This window comes from Thamnophis sirtalis, unplaced genomic scaffold, assembly GCF_051295495.1.
Source record: "Thamnophis sirtalis isolate CommonGarterSnake01/CBP01778 unplaced genomic scaffold, rThaSir2_p1.2 scaffold_5, whole genome shotgun sequence".
In the NCBI taxonomy this organism is placed as follows: domain Eukaryota; kingdom Metazoa; phylum Chordata; class Lepidosauria; order Squamata; family Natricidae; genus Thamnophis; species Thamnophis sirtalis.
In genome coordinates, this window is record NW_028261385.1 from 60,916,724 (window position 1) to 60,943,047 (window position 26,324).

The 26,324-nt window shown below is 40.2% G+C and overlaps 1 protein-coding gene across 6 annotated transcripts in view; it reads right to left on the bottom strand.

Annotated features, from left to right (window-relative positions):
• Positions 1-19,145, bottom strand: part of SPIN1 (spindlin 1) — a 49,674-nt gene extending 30,529 nt beyond the window's left edge. For 2 of the 6 annotated variants that reach the window (XM_014059575.2, XM_014059577.2), the window contains exons 1-2: positions 18,829-19,143; positions 11,704-11,765 (exon numbers count right to left, since the gene is read on the bottom strand). The gene's annotated coding sequence lies outside the window, so the exon portion shown is untranslated. Of the gene's footprint in view, positions 1-2,422; positions 2,498-11,703; positions 11,766-17,852; positions 18,150-18,828 lie in introns of those variants that run through there. The other 4 variants (XM_087715903.1, XM_087715904.1, XM_014059578.2 and 1 more) reach the window with 4 other exon arrangements.
• Positions 19,146-26,324: the final 7,179 nt, after the last annotated feature.

A 26,324-nucleotide genomic window follows, 5' to 3' on the forward strand; every position in this document is an offset into this window, starting at 1 on the left:
AAGTGCCTTTAACCAGAAGCCATGTAACACATCTGGTCCAGGTGCACTCCAGTTCTTCACTTTTCTTGACTGTCTTTGCACCATTTCTTTTGTTATTTTCACATCTTCCGTTTTATGCACTTTAATATAATCCTCAATCTGTTTGATCCATTTTGCATTTCTGTTGTGCTTCTTGTTGCTTTCCAACAAATTCTTCCAGAATTTCAGAGCTTTCTCTTTATCAGGCTTTTCATTTGTTGTTACTCCACCTCCACTTTCTAAGCTCTTATAAAACTGGTGCTGATTTGCTCTGAACTGTGAGTTTTCCTTGAATTGAGTTACTCAATTTTCATATCTTTTAATCTTTTCAGCAATGGCAACAACCCTCTGCTTCAGCTCTTCGATTACTATCGCAATCTCTTTATTCTCCAAATTGTATCTTGCTTCCAGGCTGTTTTTGACCTGTTTGTTCTTTAGCTGACCTTTCCTTAGGTTCTTCAAGTTGCTCAAGTCTCCACTAAATTTTTTGATCTTCAATTCTAACCAAATTTTCCATTTAGGCTTCCTCTTCTTGCCTCTTTGGTTCTTTTGTATTTTCAAACCCAATTCTTTGGTGGTTATGAAGGCGGCTGCTAGATACATCAGCTGGCTTGTTTCAGCTAATGTAGTAGTTTGAATGGTTTGCAGAGCCTCATTGACCTTTTTAAGTACCTTTCTCAAGTCTTTCCAGTTCACTTGGTTCAGCTTTGGCAAACATGTTCTTACAGCATCTTCCATTTGATGCTTTATTTTCTCAGCTAATTGAGCAATATCTGTTGGTGTTTGTTGTTGTTATTATTATTATGTTAATCTTTGGTGAGATTCACAGCCTTTGGGGCTGGTTGACCGAAGTGGTATTAAAACTCCACATGATCTTGATCTCTGTTAATGCAACCTAGAACAGTATTTGCTTTTTTGGCAGCTGAAACACACGGATGGCTTATATTTAAATGATTGTCACTAGGACTCCAAGATCTCTTTCAAGTTACTATTGAGCTACCACCTATATCTGTACATTTGATTTTTCTTGCCTAAATGTAGAACCTTTCTCTTTTCACCATTGAATTTCATTTTATTAGATAGTGCCCAATGTTCAAGTCCTCTCCATTTAATTCCTCTTTCAGTATTCCATTCTTTCCATTTTCAGAGACAAACCAATCATGATAAATATCAGCAGGTTTAATCTCTTTATATTCATTTTCCACTTCGACTCACTTTTCCACTCACTTTTCTTGAGTTTCAACCACCCCATTTTGCATTTGATAGACATCCTCATTCACCATATTTTATTATGTGCTCTAAGTATTCCAGTTTTTTCTCTATTCTTTCATGTGTATTTGATAATTTCTGTATTTCTAAAAGTATCTTTTGCAACTTGAAACTTCTATTTTCTTTTGAAATTGTGCCATTCTAACAAACACAGCTGCTCTTGCTTGGAAGGTTAATAAAATTAAAACATAGACTCACAAAGAATGTTGTTTTCACTTTTCTGATTAGAAATACACTTCAAAGGGACATCTGTGTGCTTATCATTCTCTGTAGCCAAGCAGTAAAACCTTGTATTGCCAAGTCAAAACAATCCGTAGAGAAAAAACGGGTTCCATTTTCAATACACAAAACTCCAATCAACAAATCCTCCCAGCCTCTGAGCAGCGTTAATACTGTTGAAAATCTAATTTCCTTTTGTATCTTTTTGTATTTCAAGTTAGAAAAAAAGAGTCCAATCTTTAAATGAATTAGAAAAATACCCACAGCAATGAAAGAGAAAAACTTTAGTCCATAGGTTATAGAGAATAAAAGAAAAAATAGAAGAAAACTTAATCCATCCATTTCAAAAGGCTTGCATAAATTCCATCCATGAAAATAGCATTTAAAAAGATAACCACTGTCCAAAACCATTCCAAATTTAATCCCGCCGCTTGATTCTTCTATTCTCCAATTTAGATTAATTTTAGGTTTTTATAGGCAGTCTCTTTTTAAAACAATAAAAGTTCCTCACCAGCTGGAAACACTTTCTCTTTCCGTATCCTTCCGTTTTGGAGCTGCCCCGACTTTGTCAGCCTGGATTTTTTTGTCGCAGTCTTGAAGAACTTCTCTTGCTTCTTTCAGGGATTTTGCGATATCCCTGAGGGTCAGCAAGACGTATTCTTCCTGTTCACCGTTTCTTCGGGACGGTTGAGGTCCGATTGGACCACCCAGCGGCAAAAGTATTGGATGCGGTCTCAAAGCATCGAGACCGCATATCCATCTCATTGTGATGTTGGCTCCTCCCCGTCCCCATGAGATACTGCTAAGGATCTATTACCTATGAATTGTATTATATCTAGCAAAACAGAATTTAAACAAATATATAAAGCTGATTTTTAGAATCAGTAGGTGAATTAGACAGGGATGTATTTATCACCAATTTTGTTCAATCTGTATGCTGAAGTGATCATGCAGAACTTAGATCTGGAACTGCCTGATGTTTGAGTGAAGTCTGTGGGAAGAACAATAAATAATATGAGGTACACAGATCATATAATACCATTGCCTGAAAATAATGGAAAAAATGTTTTGGAAAATCAAGGATGAAAGTGAAAAAGTAGGATTGAGTCTTAACTTTGGGAAAACAAAGATAATGACAATAGCTGCAATTGGTTCGAGAAGTTAACTTCCTTAAATCAAAAACTGTTCATGATGGCAGTTCTATTCCTGAAATCAAATGCAGGATAACCTTAGGCCACACTGCAATGGTTAATATGAATACGATCTGGAAAAGCAGAAATACTGATATAAATATAGAAAGCAAGATAGTTAGGGCAATAATCTTCCCTATAATGATATATGATTGTGCTGAATTGTATAAAACCAATTACTTCACTAAAAGCCAAAATCACAAGAGTACATCTGATTTACTTTGGCCATGTTATGCATGCCAATTCATTGGAGAAATCGATGATGCTAGGAATGGCTAATGGAACAAGAAAAGAAAAAGGAGCAAGCAAAGACGACGTCTTGGTAACATCAAAACTGATACAAAGATGAACATCCAACAACTGAAAACTGTTCTTGACAGGGTAGCATGTATTAATTCGTCAAGAACTGGACATGACTGAACAGTTACAAAAATAAATAATAAATCTTATTACCACAAGGGTTTCTAAATTGACTTGTTAGAACCACAATGGTTCAGTTTTACATGAACTTTTCTAAAGAAAAAGATAAGGAAGGGTGATTTTGAAGCAAGAAAAACCAAAGGAGCATATATGGAAACAAAAAACCCAATTCAACTCTCACTAATTCATTATTTTATCTTATATGCTAAAGGAAACAGGCAGTTGTACATTTTGGAAAATATTTATTGTAATAATTTTAGAGAATAACCTTAGGTTAGATTGCTATTCAGATAACAAAACTGAAGCACTCTATCAGGGAAAATCTCTTCATTTCACATATTGAATTTAACCTATTGTTAATTACATTTCAAAGTTTGACACTTTTGCCAAAGACGTATACCGTATTTATCGGCGTATAACACGCAGTTTTAAAACTAAAATTGGAAGCTTAAACCCTGCCTGCGTGTTATACGCCGATCTCAGCCTGGCGGCAGCGTCACACAGACTGTGGAAGGAGGGGGAGGAGGAGGGAACCAAAGAGAGCTTTTACCGAGTCTGCGCCCCACAGCCAGGACCGTCCTGGCGCCTCCAGCCGCGTTTCTTCCTGCAAAGCCATTCGGGCAACCCGAGAGTTCCGCTTGACGCCAGAAGGGCTTTGCAGGAAGAAACGCGGCGTTTCTTGTGTGTGTGTGTGTGTGTGTGTGTGTGTGTGTGTGTGTGTGTGTCTGTCTGTCTCCGCCATCCCCAACCTCTACACCTTGCAGGACTGCTGCGCCTTTGAGAAGCCGGGGTGGGGGGGAGAGGGGGACGGGAACGACGCCTAACCCCCACCCACACAACCCGGTCCCCGGGAATGCCGCTCCCGCCGTTCAGAAACCGAGGGGGAGAAAAGTTCAAAAGCCGCCGGAGCCAGCTGGAAAAGGAGCGACTTTCCCCATTAGCCGGCGCCCTCCGCCAATCCGCAACGGCCTCGCAAATTAAAAACCGAAGGAAGGCGGCGAGCTCAGCCAAGCGCGGCCAGGCAGCCAGCGGCGCGCACCGGCTTCCCTGCGCAGGGAACTTCTCCGGCGGCTGGGGGGAGGCCGTCAAGCGGAACTCTCGGGTTGCCGAGAGTTCCGCTTGACGCCAGAAGGGCTTTGCAGGAAGAAACGCCGCGTTTCTTCCTGCAAAGCCCTTCGGGCAACCCGAGAGTTCCGCTTGACGGCCTCCCCCCAGCCGCCGGAGAAGTTCCCTGCGCAGGGAAGCCGGTGCGCGCCGCTGGCTGCCTGGCCGCGCTTGGCTGAGCTCGCCGCCTTCCTTCGGTTTTTAATTTGCGAGGCCGTTGCGGATTGGCGGAGGGCGCCGGCTAATGGGGAAAGTCGCTCCTTTTCCAGCTGGCTCCGGCGGCTTTTGAACTTTTCTCCCCCTCGGTTTCTGAACGGCGGGAGCGGCATTCCCGGGGACCGGGTTGTGTGGGTGGGGGTTAGGCGTCGTTCCCGTCCCCCTCTCCCCCCCACCCCGGCTTCTCAAAGGCGCAGCAGTCCTGCAAGGTGTAGAGGTTGGGGATGGCGGAGACAGACAGACACACACACACACACACAAGAAACGCCGCGTTTCTTCCTGCAAAGCCCTTCTGGCGTCAAGCGGAACTCTCGGGTTGCCCGAAGGGCTTTGCGGGGAAGAAACGCGGCTGGAGGCGCAAGGACGGTCCTGGCTGTGGGGCGCAGACTCGGTAAAAGCCTCTCTTTGGTTCCCTCCTCCTCCTCCTCCTCCTCCTCCTCCTTCTTTCTGGACCCCCTTCCTCAAAGATTTGGTACCAAAGCAATGGCGGTGAGGAAGTTGTGTCTTTTGGATTTTGCACTGTTGTCTTTTCAATGGTTCTCAGACTGGTTGAACCTTTAGCAGCTGGGGTGATATTCTTTACTGTTAAGGTTACAATTGGATGTGTTGGACAAATCTTAAAAGATGAAACTTTTATTAAAACGTTTGACTTAACTAAAAACGTCTTCCTTTTTCTTCTTAAATATGATTTATTTATTTATTTTTACTTCAGAAGTTTGATGACCGTTGTACAAACTAATCCAACCTAAATGTAGAGGAGGAGAAGAAGGGGGGGGGATTTAAAAAGAGCAGAGGAAAAAGAAAAGAAAGCATGAAGAAAACAAAGAAAGGGATGGGAGGGAGGGAAGGAAGGAAGGCACTTTATGTTGAAACAGAAAATATTATATAAGGAAGAAAATGGAAATAACTTTTTGCTCAAAGAGGTGTTTTTTCATTTCATATTTGCCTTTTAAGAGGAGTTAATGTTATAATTCATGTTCTAATGTTATAAATTTTAATCCAACATTAAGTTCCGAGCTTCCAAGTCATTTATTTTTAATGAAAAAAATTTTTACTCAAATTTTTGTGTTAAAATGGGGGATGCGTGTTATACGCCGGTGCGTGTTATACGCCGATAAATACGGTATATTAGTTCAGCACTGAAATATTCTAGAAATAAATCTTAATGAGTCTTTAGGCAAATTAATTATTTCAAAGACAGAACATCTGAGAATACTGGTATGCAGAGGATGAACCATGTAAGCAGATTTTAAAAGGACACCAGATAGGAAATTACAATACATTTAAGTAAAATAAGATAGTAACATTTACCATGATAGCTGTGTCTGTTATTTGATTTTAGTTCTAGGCAATGCTGCACTCTTGTCAAAAGAAAAAATTGAATCTGTATCTAGTACAGTATAGTCCTTGACTTATGACCAGTCATTTAGTAACTATTTGAAGTTACGATGGATTCCATAAAAGCTACTTATGATCCAGATTCAAAGTTCTGACAGTTGTCCGTCCGTCCCCGCCCCCCATGACTGCATTTTGGGCACTTGGAAGCCTGCCTGCATTTACAGCCATTTCCATGTCCCACAAGTTCAATTTACAACATTTTTGTCAGAAATTGGCATTTACTCCAGTTTCTGGCAGAAATGTCCCCGAACAATGGGTTTGTTTAACGACTGTGGTGTCTTCTTGACAACCACCACAAAAATCAGTGGTTGTAAAATTGAGTGTGGTCACATGATGACCTGCTTTATCACTGTCACAAGTTATGACTAAAATTGTGGGCTCATTTATGGTCATAAGTCGAGAACTACCTGTATAGCAATTTCTGTTTTGTTTATTCTTTGGTATTTATAGAAAACAAAATATTACCTGCTAATAATTCAAGTTATTAAACATAGAATAAAATCCAGATTTACAGAAATTTGATTTCTTTTTGAAATATTTAATAATGTATCAGGATTCAATTTGGGCCTCATTTGATATTATACAACTTTATTTCCTGTTCTCAGTCTTTTGCTCTTGGCTTTCTTCTGTCCTAGTTAAGATTTCATCCTTTACTTTTTGGTAGTTTTTCTACATCCATTTTCTGTTTCTCTTGGGACATTTTGATTTGGTTCTATAAAAGTTCTATTTTTGTAGATATTTGATATTTGGCTGCCCAAAGACTTGTTGGTTAAGATATATATAACATATAACCCTTCCATACTTGTCTGTGGTGAAGATATTCTCTTGTCCTTGTGCTGTCTTTAACATAGCATCCTTTCCAACTTCCTTCTGATCTCTAGATGTCTGTCAGATTTTTCGTTTTATAAAAATCATACATATATCCATGCTAGATTACCTTTTATCCAACTAACATAATTTTAATCTCTTACCCAGTCTTTTTTGCACATCATTATTTCTAATTTCAAAACAGAATATATGTGTACCTCTGTGTTAACTGTGATGGCAGTTAATCGAATGGAAAACAGAACCTTCCAATATTCTTTTTCAGAAACAGGTTCTGCTCACCAGAAAGAGAATAATTTTTCTTGTGCATGTATAATGCTAATCATAACTATTATTATTTTTAAATTGACTACAACATGGCCACTGCATGTATGTGTGTTAACAAATGGGGGTGGGGTACACTCAGAAACACCCTTATCAGTATGACTATGCACTTTTGGGCAAATATATTTTAAATGACTTATTGCCTAACCTTTCAGAAACATCCCTTCCCTTGATTAGCAGGATTAAATTCAACCAGTTTCGTGAACTGGTTTTGTGAGCTCCTTTGTCAGGAATGCATAATTTGAAATGTAAAGTTTAATTTTATAAACTGAGTTTTGTAATGTTTAGAATAAGAATATTATCTTAGGCTTTTGGGTCCAGCTGTGAGCTTGGCAATTTGGTTGCAAATGTTTCATTATCATTTGAGGAGACATTGTCAGTGCCTTTTAAATTGTGCTTGGCTGTCAGAACTATCCAAACAAACAACATTCAGACTAATTTACAACTCATAAGGAGGTTAAAAACCTGTGTTCTGACAGACTAGCACAATTCAAAAGACACTGATGATGTCTCCTTGAATGATGAAACGTTTGGAACCAAATTGTCAAGCTCGCAGCTCAAACCAATAGCCTAACTATGTACTCCAGCTACTAATATTCAAACACATTTCAAGAATATTATCATTTATTTATTAAATTTATATGCTGCTCATCTCACAGTTTGAGGCAACTCTGAGCAGCTATATTTATAGCTGTAATCAATAAAATCAATTTGCTATCACATATCTTGAGAATATCAACATTGAAATAATGCACGTAACATTTACGCTTAGTTCCTAATTTGGGAGTTTGGGGTAAAGGCCAAAAATGAGAAATGAAAAATGAATAACAAAAGGAAGATTGGATCAAATATGAATGTGTTAATATTGTTATAGTTGAAAACAAACTGGATTTGTGTGGTCTGCCCACGGGGCAGAATTAACACCAAATAACTTTACAAATTTCCCAACAGAGTTTGTAGATGGAATAGAACTCACATGTGAATCACATATGTAAATACCATTGCTGGCAAATATCACTATCACCCAGCTTTTATCTAGGAGAAAGATATTGTTCTGTGTGTACTGAACTAACTGCATACTTCATTCACCCACTCATGCATGTAAGTTATGCATTCTTATTTCAATGACATGCATGCATGTGACCAGCAGGCCTATCAAAGCCAGAAATGACTAGTGTCAAAGCAGAAATGACTAGTGTCAAGTATCTTTGCCCATACAGAAAGATGAAGAGTAACTTCAAACTTTCAGGCTCAAGAGAATTATTGGACAAGAGTTCTGTTCCCTGTTGTGGAGAACGTTCATTTCAGTGAGCCAGTCAAGTCCTCTGGAACAACAGTTGATTTTACTCTCCCATCTGGTACTGTTTTCTTTTACATCCATCTATAGCTATCAAACATCCACAATGTTCACTGCATTGAGAGATTCCCAATCTCTCAAACTTCCTCCCTCCCTAAAGCATAATGTAGTAATGAATTTGTCTCACAATATTGGAATTAGAAAAAGAAGTTATATTTATTTTCTCAAACTTCTAAAATTTATGCAGAAAATTTTGAAAATCCAAAACCCCATTTTGTTAAATTTGTTTTTATTTGAGTTCAAGGCTGTGAGTATATTTTTTTCCCTATTTTTCCTCACAACTTCCCTGTGAGATAGATTGGGTTGAGTCAAAGTACCTGGTGCCAGGTAATGCATTGAACCTCTGTGTTTGACGGTCTCCTCATTGTGAATCTAGCAACTTCACCATTATATCACACTGGCAAACGGTGTGGCTTTTTTGTTAATAATTTTATTGAGATTTTTAAGAAATGTAGTAAAAACAAATACAAACTAAACTAGAAGAAAAAAAGAACAATTAAAATTCAGAAGATGCAGAAAAAAAAGAGAAAAAACCTAAAAGAAAAAATTATAGACAGTCCTTGGGTTTAGAACAAGTTCCACTCCTAAGTCTGTCTTTAAATTAAATTTGTATGTTAAGTTGGAACTCATGAACAGACTAACAATTACTAAAATGGCAGATAGAATTATCTTCCTTTCATGAATTGCTGAAAATGGACTGTGTATTAAAACACTGCACACTTTCAGCAGTTCATCAGCTCGAGGAAGAACAGTTTGGTTTTTAGTAATAGGCAGCCTGTTTGTAAGTACAAGTTGTCAGTAAGTTGGACATTCTTAACCAGGGGACCACCTATAAAAAAAATGCAACAAAGACATTAATAAATGTCAGTATGTGGACAGTGTGACTATTTTGAGACAACTCAGGAGCAAATACAGTAAACAGAGGTTTGTCTTTCAAATAGTGATTTCTCTACAAGGAATATATACATACATGTACTAGGCAAAGTCAGGCAAACAATCATCAACTATAGTACGGAAGCACACACGGACAGAGATACGCCCTCACACGGCCTCTTAAATTACAGCCTCTTAAAGAGGTAGCAGTCAAATAACCTTGCTGAACCATTGCTACCATTGCATCATCGTTAGAACGGTACATTATTACAACATTACAGCAGCTAGTCAGCTATTTTATCATCATAACTCTGACAATAAAGAACTGGCTTTCAACCTTCATCACGCTAAGCATAAGCTAATATACAATACTTTTAACACATTTATAAAATTACAAAAAAAAATACTTTTTCTTCCCATAGCCTTTTATCTATATGCAAACCAAAAATAATCATCCTATCATCCTAGTTCAGCAAAAAGTCAATTACCTGTTACAAGAAATAGCAAATATTTTGTCCTTGGTCAAATAGTCTACCTTTATATTCCTTCTTTTTTGTTCTACACAACTTGGACCTTTAAATAATTATTATGGCATCACAGAAATTAATCCTTCACTACTCTAGCATTTAAAAGATTTTGAAACTTTCACCAGCCTACTTTGTAAATCCCACAAGGAGCCATCATCCAGAATTTCTTATTCCAGCTATTTCCTCTCCAAATCCTTTGTGTTTATATATTGTTTTGGCAATTTTGTTGTCTTCTATGCCTTCAGACTCTATAACATCTATGTCAGGCAAATTGTTTTTTATTTCAAAATTTTCTCTCCATTTTCAAAATTTATCCATTAAAATCTACATCCATTCTGAGACATTAATTATTAATAGTTCAATCCATGTATCAAAAAACTTGTCAGAGAAATACTTCATAGCTAACCAGCTGCTACAATGATATAAGAACAGGAGTGAGTCAGCAGGGTTATTTGACTGCCACTGCTTTAAGATGCTGTAATATAAGAGGCCCTATGAGCGTGTATCTGTTTCTCTGTGTGTGCTTCCATGCTATAGTTGATGATTGATTGCCTGACTTTGCCTAGTATGTGTATGTAGATGAACCACTATTTGAAAGGCAAATCTCTGTTTACTATATTTTGCTCCTGGGTTGTCTCAAAGTAGTCACTCTGACAAAACTTTTTTTTTTTTACAATAAGAAAAAAGTTATAGCTGACTTAGCTATTTTAACATTTTTCTGCCTGATTCTTTAGTTTCTTCTATTGTCCATTTCCAACTTTCATCAAGACTCAGTTCCTAAGACTCAAGTTTATTTTCATTTTAGACATTTCCCATAATTATATTATTTAATTCTATACTTGTTTTTCAAGACCTAAAGTAAAAACAACCAATAACCCAAATACGTGTCCAATATATGCAATTCTTAAATCAAAATTCTTTTTTATTTGCGACTATACCTTATTTTAAATTCTTTCTATTTAAAAATTATAAATCCAAAGAACGTAAAATTCAACAGGCATCAAATTAAACTTCTATTTGAAGATCTCTAATGTTTAAACTGAGCATTTTTAAATGTGATTAGAAAGTATCTAGTTTAATGTCCTTATGAAAGGCTTTGCCGCTGCTGTTGAAAGCAAAGAGCCGAGGTGGCGCAGTGGTTAAATGCAGCACTGCAGGCTACTTCAGCTGACTGCAGTTCTGCAGTTTGGCTGTTCAAATCTCACCGGCTCAGGGTTGACTCAGCCTTCCATCCTTCCGAGGTGGGTAAAATGAGGACACGGATTGTTGTTGGGGGCAATATGCTGGCTCTGTAAACCGCTTAGAGAGGGCTGAAAGCCCTATGAAGCGGTATATAAGTCTAACTGCTATTGCTAAAGATGAGGTCTCCCTTGGAACCTTGTGCTTAAATCCACCATTGTTTGAGGGTCTCCTCACTAGGAGCTGCCATGCAGAGTACTCATGGCGAATCCCTTGAGATTTGAAAGACAAATCTATTTGCCAGTCTTTTGTTCTTCACAGTGGTCTGTCATTTCTCTGATATGCAGAGATGCCTAGTCAACCATGACTCACACTGAAGGCACAAACTGGCAACATTGTTATAGAATAAGAATTTGGCAAAAGGAGACTTTCTATCTACTTACTTTCTGCTAGGAGGAATATTTCCTTACCAGAATTCACATTAAGGAGATAACTATTAGCATTGATCATGTACTTTGAGTAAGTGTGTCAAACTTTGATTTATGAATCTGAATTTATAGGATGACACCAGGTATTAGGAGTATAACTTAAACATTATACTATGGCTTTTCAACCAAAGTACTAGAATTTCATACTATCTTGGTCTCCCCCTTTATACTGGTTTTCCTAGCGCATACAGTCAAAGCAGAACCACCGCAGAGCATCACACTTTAGTTAGAATGTAACAATTTCCCATATTTTAAGGCTTAGGTAAGAAAATTATGAATAATAGTATTTTACTTACTTAAAAAACACTTATTGACCTCCATTAGATGGACATCCTGTGATTTGCTTCCCTTTTTTGACCTACAAATGAAAATATTTATAGTTTAATTCCAATGCTATTATATGTGAATGCCATTGGATCAATCAACTCATCTAATCAAATATGTCAACTTGATGCCCCTGATGTTTAGAATATATTAGGAGAGAAATTATCTTGCTCTAAAATGTTACTGAAATGTTTACATGATCTCCATCTACTTTCAGAGGGGCCTTTCAAAACTTTCCAATAATATTGCTTCATATGACAAAAATGATTGAATGCAACAACTACTTTTGAGGTTTATTCTATAAAATGGAATTGCATGTAGTTTTTGCCAGGATTATTAACAAAATATGATACATTCCCAAGGTCAATTGAAATTCTTACTTCAAAAAATATTGTACAAATCTAGAAAAAAATTATAGAGTTGCATTAGTTCTTCAGGTTATCTTGGTGCTATTTGGTTAAAAACATAGTATTTAGCGCAATGCTCTTTCAGAAAAGTAGCCTTGAGATCCCTTGTCCTGTCTTATAAGCAAATACAAATGTTACTGCAGCCCTAAAAGTGTTATTATTCTGCTCCATGAAAACCACTTTTGAAAAACCACTTTTGGATCATCAAATTATGTTTTTAATCTGATCTCATTCTAGTCTGCAAGCCAATCAAGCTTGCAAAAAGAATTGGTGACCAAGCCATGTCCCTGTCTTTTTTCTTTCAAAGTCTGATATATCGTGTGTGCATGCGTGTGCGTGTGTGTGTGTTTTCTGACCTAGGCTTCCCAAGAGCATGAAGCAAACTCTTTGTCCCAAGAAAAACCCCTTTACTGTGAATTCTGCTCATTCACATCCAGCAAAGTCTTTCAAGGGAGAATTTACAGCCACAGACCTTATCTGGCTTGGAGAACTGCCAGACCGATACCTGCAAAACTTGGCAAGGAGTCTCGGAGAGTCATGAACCAATGAAGTGAACTGTCTTCTGCAGCCCCACTCCCCTTTAGCTTCTCTTTTATTTCCTCTGGGAGGGGCCATTCATCGTTCACCTGTGACCTTATTTCCAAGTAAACCCCTATTCTTTAGCTGTTCCCTTCGTCTGGCAACTCTGCACATGCGCACATTGGGAACAGGTTCCAGCTGTTTATCTGCCTCACTGATGTCTGTACTCTGAAGGCAGCTGATAACTGGCATACAGCTCTGGCCCCCTCTCTGCCTCCAACACAGACCCCTCATCAGAGCCTTCCCCAGACTCCAGGACTGGGCTCATGTTCCTCCCCAACCTCCTGTGTGAATCTGCTGCCAGGTCTGGTGGCCAGCCACAACAGTGTGTGTGTGTGTGTGTGTTTGTGTGTGTGTGTGTGTGTGTGTGTGTAAAAACGTTTATGTATCCAATTGCCCCTATATATAATAATTCACTGTTTAGATAGTGGAAGAAAATAGCTTTGGGGATATGGCTGCCAGTACTGTGCCAAGTACAGGTATTGTTTGCGTTACTAGATCAACAGTTGGTATACAGTATAAGGCATGCACATAAGCATTACAACCAATTCTCACCCTCTAATATGGATGGATGATCTGGGAATAAAAATAAAAACCACTCTATAATTTCCTTTCTTCTCCCATCATTATTTTTAAACTAAACAATTGTGATATTGTGAAAGAACAACTTTTTCATCTACTTTTCAACAGGTCAAGTACTTGACCTAGCTAGGTAAAGGACTTTTTAGATTTTACCATCCTTCTTTCAAACAGCAACTTAGCATAAAAGGATCTAAATAGGCATGGAAAAGGAAGGGGGATTCTGGGGTTTTATGGTTTTGTAGAAAAAAAGAAGTCTGATAATCCTATATTAATAGAGAGGCAATTTCCCTTGGAGTCTTAGAGGTCCACTCTTCCCTTCTATATAAACAGTAGTGATTTTGACCATGTCTGTAAATAGTTCTCACTTTTTTTCATTACCCAGTGACACAATTACAGGTAATCTTCAACTTACGACCATAACTGAGCCCAAAATTTCTGTTGTTAAATGAAAATTTAAGTGAGTTTTGCCCCATTTTATGACAATTCTTGCCTCAGTTGTTAAGTGAATCACTGCAGTTGGTACGTTAGTAACCTGGTTGTTAAGTGACTCTGGCTTTGCTTGTCAGGAGATTGCAAAAGGTAATCACATGACCCTGGGACACTGCAATGGTCGTAAGTATAAACCAGTTATCAAGAATCTGAATTTTGATCACATGATCATGGGGATGCTGCAACAGTTGTAACTGTGAAAAATTGTCATCACTTTTTCCAGTACCATTGTAACTTTGAATGGTCACTAAATGAACTGTGGTAAATTGAGAACTACCTGTATCTTTTCAGGAATTAGGGTTTATTAAAAAGGAGAAAGTGTGTGCTGCCGAAATTTAAAAATGTCTCTTAGAAGTGTTTGTTGATTGGTATCAGCCCTGTTGAGGTAGTTCAGAAAACAAACCAAAGCTTTGAGTATCAATGCTACATTTACTTTAAGATTACAGTAACAAAACATTGCAAATCCAAAAGAGTCCCCCCCCACTTTTTACTTTTCAGAAAACTAAGGGAAGTCATTAGTTTCTCCACTTTCTCCATCATCATCCCTCCTTTGGATTCAGATTTCTCTTATCAGACTGTTGCCTAGATTGTAGCTATTCCTTCTATCGCCCAAGGTTATTCTCACAGTTTTTTTACACCTGATTTCAGGGGTGTAGTGAACCTCTGCTCTATACCCAAGATTTAGAAATTGTCTTGTGTTCTCTTTGTCAAAAGACTGAATGTCCTCATCTTCCCATACCTCTGATTATACCCTATCCCCATCCCCTCACTGAGGGGAAAAAACACCCAAGAGATGAGCTTTTTGAGGGTGACTGAGATATCTTTTACTGGGAGCCATGAAATCTGACAATTGCAATGTTGCTAGCAACTTATCAGGATGGACTGAGAACAAAAGGTACTGTAATATGTTTCAACTCACTCAAGGCTTTGTTTAACATTCTTTAAAGCTAGTTTTGTCTAGCATGCGAATAAGGATAAGTGTGAAAATAAGGTAGCAGTAAATTATGACAGCAATATAGACCAAAGTAATAATAAGCACAGTTAAAAACACTGCCTGAAGCATCATGAATAAAGCATTAAACTAATCTCAAAAGAGTCTTAAAAGTGTATTCTTCTGTTCAAGAATAGATTAAATCTTTTACTGCTTACAATAAGTTGTATATAAATTATATAAATATGAAATATCCCAGAGCTGGTTACAAATCATTCATAGGAAACAAAAATCTTTGCCATGTCAACTACTTTTTCCAAGGAAACCATTGGTTCTTACTCATTTGGATAATTTTGAGGCCTAATGAAAACAATGTTGGCTCATGATTGCATGAAACAATCTCAATTAATAAACAATGTTACTATCAGAGAATAGCAATGTGAAAGGTAGGCTGTTGTGGCTTTGTGGTGATTGATACCTGCTCCTTTAAAATATGTGAATCATATTTTTTTTTGGTAAGCAAATGTGTCTGTTCTCTCAATGTCTTTCCAAGAAAGGGATCCTCCTAGTATTATGCCACTCCTGGCTCTGCCCTATAAGCCCCATTGGGCAAAAGGATTCCAGTGAGCAAGTAATAAATTGGTAGATATATAGTAGGTACATTTCTGGTCATTTTAGCATACAGTCAGACAGCAGAACAGGAAAAAGTATTCCATTGCAGAGGTTTAAACTTGTTTTAGGATTATATTAAATACTGTAAATCTTGGAAATTATTTCATTAATTTATGAAATAATATAGTTAATAGAAACAGGACAAAGAAATTATTGTGCTAACTTATAATTGTAAAATGGTGACAAGATGTTAAGGTAAAACGGTGACTTAGGATGGTAGGGGGAATTTATGAACAGTGATACCTAAAAGGTAGTTTTAACAAAACCTGTAGGACCAAAATAGTTTAAAATTGCACTCCCAACCAGCCCAAGATGTACTCTTAATTGCTTCATGTTCATATTCACCTTTGTTTGTATTATTGGGGCAAATACAACTTCTAAACAGAACCTCAGAATTGCTAGACAAGAATATAGTCACTAACAAAATTTATAAAAAGCAAGAATGCAAGCTGCTAATTCGTCTCATTTCTTACAATGATCTAAATGTCACTAAAAATATCAGAATAGTTACTGAGCAAATACTTTAGCTTGGTTCTCAATTGAGCCCAATTGCTGAAGAAACAGCACACACCCACCTAAGCTTTATAATTTTAAATCTATTCTTCTGCTGTTTCCCTTAACTCATAAATAGTAAATATTTATATAATCAAGCCATGTCACAGCTTTTTAAAAGATACAATCTTTACAGAAACAGAAAGCAGTCCATTATAGAGTACTCCTTAAATCAAATTAGAAATTGCAAATCATGTTGTATCACTACAACCATGTTAGATGAAATTCTGTTTTTCTTCATCTGCAGAGATTCACAACATGTTTACAATGAGATTTTATTTTACAGACTTCATTCTAATGTTATTCACTCTATAATTTTAGAAGATAGATAAGGATTAAAGGAAATATGATAAACAATCTTTCCCCAAAATGAAGCACAATACAGGTGATCTTCACAATTGATGGCTCTATCAAAAATACTTAAGATAAGGAGAAAAGGGGAAAAAGTTAAGGCCCTATTTCATTTTAGATCATTATACAGTGTCTGCCCACTTTGAAATATTTTATCATATCACTATGAAAATATTTTATAAAATGATATGAATACTTAAGCTCCTTATTAAAAAATATATCACTTAAGTAACATAATTAATCCAAAATCTTAAAATTCCTAAAACAGTTAAAAAGTCCCACAAAGTTATTTTCCAATTTTTAATTTATAAATCAATACATAAAACAGAGTAAGTTCCTAATGGTTATAGTCTTTTTATTTAAAAATATTCATCTTATAAATCATCTATGCAAAATTGAATAAAATAAAGGGATAAAATCCTATTACAGTACAGATTGTGAAAGATCCATACAAACACAACGAAATAGTTTTTTTTTATCAGTCACAATTTCCCACGGGAAGAACAAAATGAATCCCTGCAGTCATCCTTTAAAACTAAACAGCGATTATACTCAAGGTCATTTCATTATTCCCCCCCCCCCCAAAAAAAAAGTTGACTAAGTACAGGGGTGGGAAGGAGGAGAGGCAGAAGATTTAAAAAAAAAACATTTGGCTCAAATCTGTTCTATGATGTTTTGTATAAGCCAGAAGGGGGTGCTGTAATCTGCCCAAGGTTTTGATTTGAGGGAAGGGGCAAAACAGTTTTGATAAAAAGTTTCCTTACTGTATCCAACACAGAATGAAGAAGCTTAGATATGTGGACCTGGCACAATTCTTTGTTACAGGCCCCTATTTCAGGCCAGAGCTACAAGGGTGGTAAATTATTTTAGAAGTGACTATTTTAGAAGTGACAGTTCAAAGTTTTGTTTTGCACAAGGGCTTAGCTAAGACATTAACACCTACACTATTAAGAGGGGAATCAAAAAAATCATAGCTTGTTTTAACAAAATGCTTTATGTGTGTTGTCTTTTATAAGATAATGAGGCCTATCCCTCCCACCTGCAAGAAATGGAATAGCCCTGAGCATTTTTGCTAACATAACACCCATTTAACCATCACTAACATTTTGGTGCATTGGCCTCCCTTCCCCCATACCTAGGAAAACAGATACATTCCAGCCCAGCTTCTCGGCAGAGGTCGCCCCACTCACCCCTCCCCCAGGCCTCTCTTAAGCTCCCAGAATCTGATGGGGCTTCCAGTTCATCATACTTTTACACCAACCCAAAGGGAGGGGGGGGGTAAAGCTTCAGTGGAAAAATCCTTATATCCTGATAAGCAACCACAAAAATGGGGGAGGGGGGGAGAGAGAAAGAGAGAGAACAAACAGCTATCCTTTCCCTTTGACAGTGGAGGGGGGGGAGAAGATAAAAGCAAAGAATACAAAGACTAAAATGCAGATGGGGGGAAGGAATTTGGGGGGGATGGAGAGGAGGAGGAGGAGGGGAGCCGTGTCAGCCATGTTTTTGCTTGTGTGTGCATAAGCATGTATGTGCCTGTCCATCCCCAGTATTTACAAACCTGCAGCTGCGGCAGCTCATGGAGTCTGTGAAGAAAAAGAAGGGAGGGGAAGAAAGGAGGGGGGGGAAGGAGAGGAAGAGCCACCAGGAAGGGAGAAAGGCAGAAAGAAAAGAGCGAAGGGAGGAGAGACGGGCAAGCCAGCAAGCAGCAGACAAAGGAACTCGGCAAAGCCTGACAAGACACACTCACACACACACACAAGACAGCCGCAGCGTCAGGGAACTGTGGAAATGTCTGCTTGCTTCCTGACACGGAGATTCGGCTCCCTTACACGGGGAGCGGGAAAGGGGTGGGTGGAGTGAAGGAAGCCCATTCTCTCGGGCACTACCACCAACAGTTCTCCTGCTCCCCCACGACCCGCCTGCCCAAGGCACCCTTCCCCGTCTGCCCACTCCCCTTCCTCCCACCCTCCCGCGGGCAAGAGGGAAACAATTCCCACAGCTCTTCTGTGAGGGGGGGACAGAAGAAGCAGGGAATCCGGGCGCCCCTCGAGGGCCCCCCGCCTGGCACACAATAGCAGGGAGGAACCAGAGCACTAAGGCGACGGGCGGGCGGAGGGAAGGAGGGAGGGGGGGGGGGAAATGGGGGAGACCGAAGGCAGCGCTGGCACCTCCCCCAGAGGAGGAGCAATTAGAGCCGCCGCGCGAAGGGGGGGCGGAGGGTCTGCTCCGCTCCCCTGCCAGGTCGCCCAGGGCTCCCCTCTGGCTCCGCTCCCGCTTTCTTGGGGGGGGGGGGACAGCTTCCGGAAGGGAGGGGGCGAGGGAGAAGCGGAGGGGAGGAGGAGCGGCAGCGGATGGCCGTCGCGAATGAATAATAAATTAACTCCAGCCCCAGGAGAGGGGAAGGGAGGGGAGCGGCGCCTCCCCCACAGCGACTCCCTGCGGTTGTGACCGGTACTGACTGGCCGAGCCAAGGGCGGCGCGGCAACTCCCGCTTCCCCCCTCCCTTCTCCTCCGCGCTCGCCTTCTCCCCTCACCTGCTGCCGGAGTCTCGTCCTTGGCGGCTTCCTCCGCCGCCTCCGCCTTCGCCCGGGCAGGCGTGAGGTGCCCGGCGGGGGGGTGGCGTAGGCGGTGGGGCCAGAGCTGCAGAAGCTTCGCCACCCCCGTTCGCCCGTCCAGGCCGCTCAGCTCCTCGGCGGCGGCGGCTGCTGCGGCGGTTCCCCTTGTCTCGCTTGGCCCCCTCCTTCTCCGCCGCTGTTTAGCCCTCCTCTCTCTTGCCACATTGGGAGCCTCCCCTCTGCCTGCGCTGGAGCCGCTGCCAGGAGAGAGGCCTCCGCACCTTCCTGCCAAATAATGAGCCGCTCCAAACACGCGGCCCCGCCCTCCTCCGTTTTTTGCGGCGCGCAGGCGCACTGCCTCCCTTGAACTGCGACAGGAGAGAAGCGCCGCGAGCTTGCTCACCTCCCGCCTACTCCCCGATCCGGGAAGCCGAACGCTCGGCTGGCTGTGGTGGGAGAAGCTTGCCGGGTTTGGACGGCATCCGCGGGGCTGGGGGTGCCCTTGTGGGGGCCGGATCCTCTGGCATCCGCCGGAGCGACCCACGCGGCTAACTTCGTGTTGGCGTCCCTTCTTCTAGGTCTTATTTCACGCAGCGAAGAAGGGGGGAAAAAATCAGTGTTAGCCCAATCGAGGTACCTGCGTTTCTGTGGTACCCTAGATTCTCCTAGAAAGCTGAAGCGCATCGTGATTTTTGCAGGCTCCCGCGTTTTCAGCCCAGATGGGAAAGCCTCTTAAGCAGCAATGAATGAGGTGTGCAAAAGTTGGCGTTTGAGGGGCTGATGGAAGCGCTCTGTGTACCATCAGTATTAACCTCAGACGTTTAAGAATTTATTCCAACTCCCTACTTTGGGACTGAAAAGTGTTGCAGGTAAAGCCCAGAGTGGCAACTAGTATCAATACACAACTGCTCTGGCTCACAGATGTGGCAAAAATGGGCTCCTCTTGAGTCCCAGGCTTGTCTATTATTTTTGGCAGCAAAGCAAACCCCTTGCAGCTGCTACTTTTTTGATTGATGGACAGAACCAAACTCTTCTTAGTCAAGATGTCCTCTGTGTTGCTAAACTCTTGAAAGATCTGGGACACAAAGCCTGTAAGATGCACACAAACATTGCTTAGGTAAATTACTATGAAAACATAGAAATAATGAATATGGGTTATTTAAAATTCATAAAGGTAAAACCAGACGATTTCTCATCCCAATCCCACTAAGTAAATCTTGTTCACACCCAAGCAGATTATCCCTTCATACCCTTCAACTGAAATTACTTGGCAATAATTGTGAACAAGTGTTAGGAAGAAGCTTGGGGGAGGGGGGGAGTGGCTCTTATTTTTTTAAAAGTCCTTTCACAGGCTAACAAAATTGTAACTTTTGTAACAAGCCACAGCTTCAAAAATACAGATAAAGGGTTTATTCTCAGCAGGTGGCAGCAGCTGGCCAACATTGCTGTATTTAGGTTTGGAAACTAAGCAGGATTGACCAGTTTAGTCCTTGGATGAGAGACTTCCGCAGAACATCAAAGCAATTGGTTAGTCTGGGAAACATCATTGAAGAAGGCAATAGCAAACTATTTTGTCTACTCCTGCTAAGGAAACAATGTAGATAAGACTGTGAAGATGACTTTAGTTTTTGGTTTTTTTTAATCCATCTTGGTGGTGAATTGGTCAATTCTGGTTAACTTCAAAAATCTCATTTAGCTCCTGCTCCATAATTGATTCAGTTTCTCTAAAATTAATTGCACTTTATTCACAGAGCTATTTCAAAGAAGTTGGCAATTGTCCTAGGCCTCACATATCATCGACTCCTTATCCATCAGTATCTGCAGAGGAAGTCAAGGCATGCAATACAGGAGCTGGTGCAGCACAACTAAATCATTTGCATGTGCATCAGTGTGGCATGTACATACAAAACCGTGGGAATTCAGTCCATTGGCTGCAACTATCCTCTTGCTTTTTTAACACACGCACACCTTTGTGGCAGATGCTGCCATATCTAAAGTATGTCAGTACTTTATCACATGAACTGATGCTTTTATAATGCTCTTATTTTAGTATTTGGGTTTCCTCAGGTTTCTATTTTTGGGGCCATCTGTCAGAAAATCACTGAAAGACAATTGTTTAAATCATTATTATTATTGCTAGCTTTCTAGGAAAAGGGATGCTAGTATGTAATGTGCTTCTTAAACTTTTTTTTATCCCAGGACCTGTTTTCATTTTGCAAACTTGTATAGGACCTCTAAAAAGCTTTTGTTTGTGTTATACTTACCAAGATTTATTGTATTAACAATTAAAATTGACACCTTCGTTGCCACTACCACACCTCATTATTTTAATAGGGTTTTAATTTTTCAACATAGGCTGCAAATAATTTTGATTTTGCAAAAGAGAGAAATCTTGGGGGACCCTCAGTGGTCCTTTTATCATACTTTAAGGAACAATGACCTAAAACAAATGCGTTTATAGCTAACTGCATTTGTAGAACTGATTAAAAAAAACAGCTAATGGCAAACACCTAAACCAGGCACTGTGTGTGTGTGTGTCATTGATAACTGCTTAAGGTAGGAACCACATTGGCAATTTTCCTGTTAATTCAAACCAAGAGTTTAGTTGCACAGCCCACTGTAGTATCTTTGTGGTTAAACACCTTAAAGGTATGGCCATGATTATGTGTGAAATCTGCAGGATCTTAGCTGTTCCTAATATTGCACTCTTTAGGATAGAGAGCCCTAGTGTTTTTCTTGGGATCTGTTGGAGCCACTCCCCCAGCTTAGGAGTCACAGGGCTGACTGCTTCTATCACCACTGGGATCTCCCTCCCTCCCATCCATCCATCCATCCATCCATCTTATCTATCTATCTATTAGAAACTGGTATGTAGTATCAAAACTTACTAACTGCTGTTTTAAATATTTTACTTTATTTTGCTTCATTTTGCTATTGATCTCTATTGCCAAGTTTTCATTAAAGAAATGTCATTTCTGCTCTCAAATAATTTATAATAGTTGTAAATAAATAAGTAAGAATCACTCTGAATATTGTCTCGTTATTTTTTCTAAATATGGCATTAAGTATTTCATAGACTAAAGCAAATGTAATAATAAACCTAGCAGGCTCATAGTAAAACCTCTAATATAAGGTAATTATTGTAACACTTATTCACAAGATGCCCTCATCTTTAATAAATCATTTCAAGTGGATTCTGAGAAGAGTTTATTGTTTAGCCTGTAACTGATTTCAAGAGCGGTGGCCATTTTACTGCTTAGCTTGCAGATTTTCATATATATGTGGCCTTTTAAGTCATTGCCTTCTATTAGTTTCGCTGTGGGTAAACTGGAGCTTTTATCCTATAGGAACTTTATTGAATAGCAAATAACTATGTGGTAATTGCCAATTTCCAGCAAATGGATCCTCCAGTTATCTACCAATACTGAGTAGTTTGTGTCTTTTCTCTCACTCCACATTAGTAGTGTAGGAAGTTAACATTCACCCCTCTCCTGGAAAAATGAAATATTTTAGGAAATATTAAAAGAGCAGAATATTTCCCCTAAAAAGGGAAGTAGAAACTCAGAAAGGCAGAAACTCACCCCTCCACCTTTGTTAATGGGCCATTAAGGTCTGGGCCAGTCTATTCTACATAACAAAGATTTACCCCATTTCATTGCCCTTCATTGCACCACCCACCAAGTTTCAACCAAACTTAGCATACAGACAACCTACAAAGCTAGCTGTGACCTCTGACAGCAACCAGTCAGGATACTCTTCCTGTGCCCCAGCAAGTTCAAAGTCCAGAGAGGGCATAAAACCCAGGGACTTTCAGGATCTCTTCCCTTTTTTACCCAGGAGCTCCAAGGCATGTGATCCTGTCCACCATTAAACCATTTTTCCAAACAGTCTTCATGTTTCCATTGTCTTTTTCTCCACTTGGAACTGAACTCAGATGGACATTTCTTCCAACAGTAGGTTTGATACAGAAAAGATAAAAATTACTACATTTTCTATTACTTATCAGCATTGTTATCTGTTACCCACAGGCTGAGTTAAAGTTTTTGATAAGGATAAGTTATTTTATTTTTACAATCTGTCAAAGGCGATATTCAAAAATTATTAAACAATAGTAAAGATCACCAACTTCCCCTGTAGTATGGAATAGTAATATCATTATGCATTTAATTAAATATTTTAATCCCACCTTTTAAAAGGCCACTTGTTTTTGATGAGAGACCCTATTAAAAATCATTTTGGAGTACAGTCAAGTACTCTGTTGATATTGAGCCTTCATTTAATTTGGATGCCCCAAATATACTTCATCCTGAACGTTTTACCTTCTTGTTGTTTGCCTTTGCCTGGTACTGGTATGTAACTTTGATTGACAGAAATGTTAAAAGAATTATTGCTAACATACCTTCTATAACAGAAAACAGCTGTACTCACAGGATCTATTAGCTTCAGAATATGGTACTGTTGTACTTACATTAGTAATTTCTTATCCTCAAATTTGATTGTTAATCTTGATTGCATGAAATAGCTGCTTTATTAGAGAAACAAATAGGTTATAGTTGCCGTTCTTTTGTTGATATTCTTTGACCTTCTTTTATTGCCCATTAACCAAACATGCTGGAATGCCGCATCTCAAGAAGTAAGAAGAGATAAGAATTGGAGACTGGAAAATGTCAACAAGATGCTAATGGGACAATAATTTAATGCTGAGTGGCATAGACTGTCACAAATCATTGCCTTATGCCTTGTGTTTTGTGTCAAGGAGATGCAGCACTTGCTCTGCCATTCATGATGTACCTCAGATTGAAAGTTGCCCCAGAAAATCCAATCTCAACTACTGAGTGTTCCAATTTGCCATGTGAAAGAACTAAGAGCAGAAAGGACCAGAGCTAGTGAGAATCAGGGAGCTGAGTGCTAAGTCCTCGCGTCTCCGGCCAAGACTGTCAATCAAGCAGACGCAGGTCTATTGGTCCTGGTGTGCCGGCTGGCTGGCGGGAACATTGGAGGCTTTCTATTGGCTACCATCCTGACAGCTTGCATATAAAAGAGCTGTCAGGTGGGGGAAATTCTGTTCCATTCTATAGTTGTGCTAAATAAAGTTGTTGCGACCATATGGGCTCTGTTCTTTCCCTCAGCCATTCAGTACTTAAAATTGGTGACGAAGGTGGGCTTCTGAAGAAAGAGACCCACCTCGTGGCCTGAATAATCACACTGAATGAAATTAATACCGACTGAGATTTCCAATGGCGGCTACAATGGCGGCTACAACACCTTTCGCTGTGTTCTCGCCTGAGAGGGAGTCATGGGAAGCATTCATCAAACGTTTCGAGTGCTTTTTGATTGCCAACACCTTCAAAGACATTTCTGATGAAAGGAAATGGGGATATTTCCTCAGTTCATGTGGGCCAGAAATGTTTTCAACGGCCCAAGCATTAGCTGCTCCGTCTCAGGTTCATGCAGCACCTTGGGACCTTACTCGCTAAACTTAAAGGACATTATGCCCCGAAGCCATCTCGTTTTGCCAGATGTTATGCATTCCACCAATGCATTCAAGGAGAGACAGAAACTGTAAGCCAGTATATGGCGGCACTTAGGAACGCAACTATTCATTGTGAATTTTCTGATCTCAACAAGGCTTTATTAGAACAACTTATTTGTGGGGTCAAAGACCCACAGCTGCAACACCATCTATTAGCTAGGTCAGATTTAAATATTGCTATAGCCCTGGATGAGGCACGTGCAGCAGAACAATCTGACCGGTCGGCAGCCAAAATTAAAAAATACCAAGCCTTCCACAGCCAAACCTCATTTTCGTCCCCTGTTAATCAGCAAGAAGTAGCTGAAGATGACGAATTCTGGCTGTCTGAAGATGTGAGCAGATTGAAGTTAACATCCACCAATCGCTGGAAGTCACCAGCCCAATTACCTCAGGCAGGCTGTTTAAGCTGTGGAGGAAACCATTTGTGGTCATCCTGCCATTTTAAGTCCACTATCTGTCAGCGCTGTGGAAGGATGGGACACCTCTCCTACGTGTGCTGGGCCACCTTACCATTGCCAGCCTCTACTGTTAAGCTGCCTACCTGTGCGTCCAACTGCTCTGCTAACCGGTGCCCCTTCAGAGCCAACAATGATTCCCATGCTATAGATCCTGACATGGAGGGGAGCAAAGCCACCATCAATACAGTGTCTGCTGCTGCCGAAGGACTCAACAAGATGTATCTGACTGTTCGTATTGAGGAGCCCCATGCGAAAGGGAAATTGACACGGGTCAGCTAAACCCATTACTGCATGGGATACCCTCAAGTGTCTGGTGCCGTCTTTCTCTAAGCGCCAATTGGTGCAGTGTAATTGCATTTTGAAAGACTACCAGAATAACCCTATTTCCTTTGTAGGCAAGGGATATCTTTTTGTGGAACATAACCAACTTAAGGGCTATTTGCCTATGGTCGTAGTGGCCGGCCCGAGGGCAACTCTACTGGGGTTAGACTGGGTTGAGGCTTTAGGCCTCTCTATTGCAGGAATTCATGCCATGGTGGCCTTGGGGGAATTCGATGCCCTCACCAGAGAATTTAGCGATGTGTTTAGTGATACTCTGGGTAAATATACAGGTTCACCTATTGCTTTTACCTTAGACCCTAGTGTTATGCTTATCAGACTAAAAGCTAGGAGACTCACTATGCAGTCTAAAGTGGATGCAGAAATCGACAAAATATTACAGCAGGGCATGTTAGAGCCCATAGATTTTGCTCAATGGGAAACCCCTATAGTGCTCCCTATCAAATTGGATGAACCCATTAGGATCTGTGCCGATTACAAGCCAACAATTAACAAAGCATTGCAGGCACATTCTTACCTGGTTCCAGTGGTGCAGTATCTGCTCCACACTCTGGGCTGCGGAAAATTCTTTGCTAAACTTGACTTAACGCAAGCGTATCAGAAGTTGACTTGACGATGCAACGGTTGACGCTCAGACAATCGTCACCCATTGTGGGGCATTCCAGTGCTGCAGATTCCAGTTTGGAGTCTGCGTGGCACCTGGAATTTTTCAGAGTATCATGGAGCAGCTGCTCCATGGTCTGCAAGGTGTTCTGCCCTACTTCGATGATGCGCTTATAGTAGCAAATAGTCATGAAAAATTGTTAGACAAGCTAAGGGCCATCCTTCAGCGCTTCAGGGACAAGGGACTTAAATTTAAAAGGTCTAAGTGTCACTTTGGAGTGACAGCTGTGGATTTCCTAGGGTTTTTTATTGATGTTCAAGGTATTCACCCGGCTCAATCCAAACTAGAGGCCATTAAGAATACACCAGCTCCCTCTAATAAGGCAGAACTGCAAGCACAAGGCAAAAATATAGCGTAAAAGTGGAGCCTTTGCATCGACTACTTGACAGTTCTACGTTATGGAGATGGGGCAGCCGTGAAGTGCCTGCATTCACAGCTGACAAATCTTCCCTGACGTCATCTGCTGTACTAATACAGTACA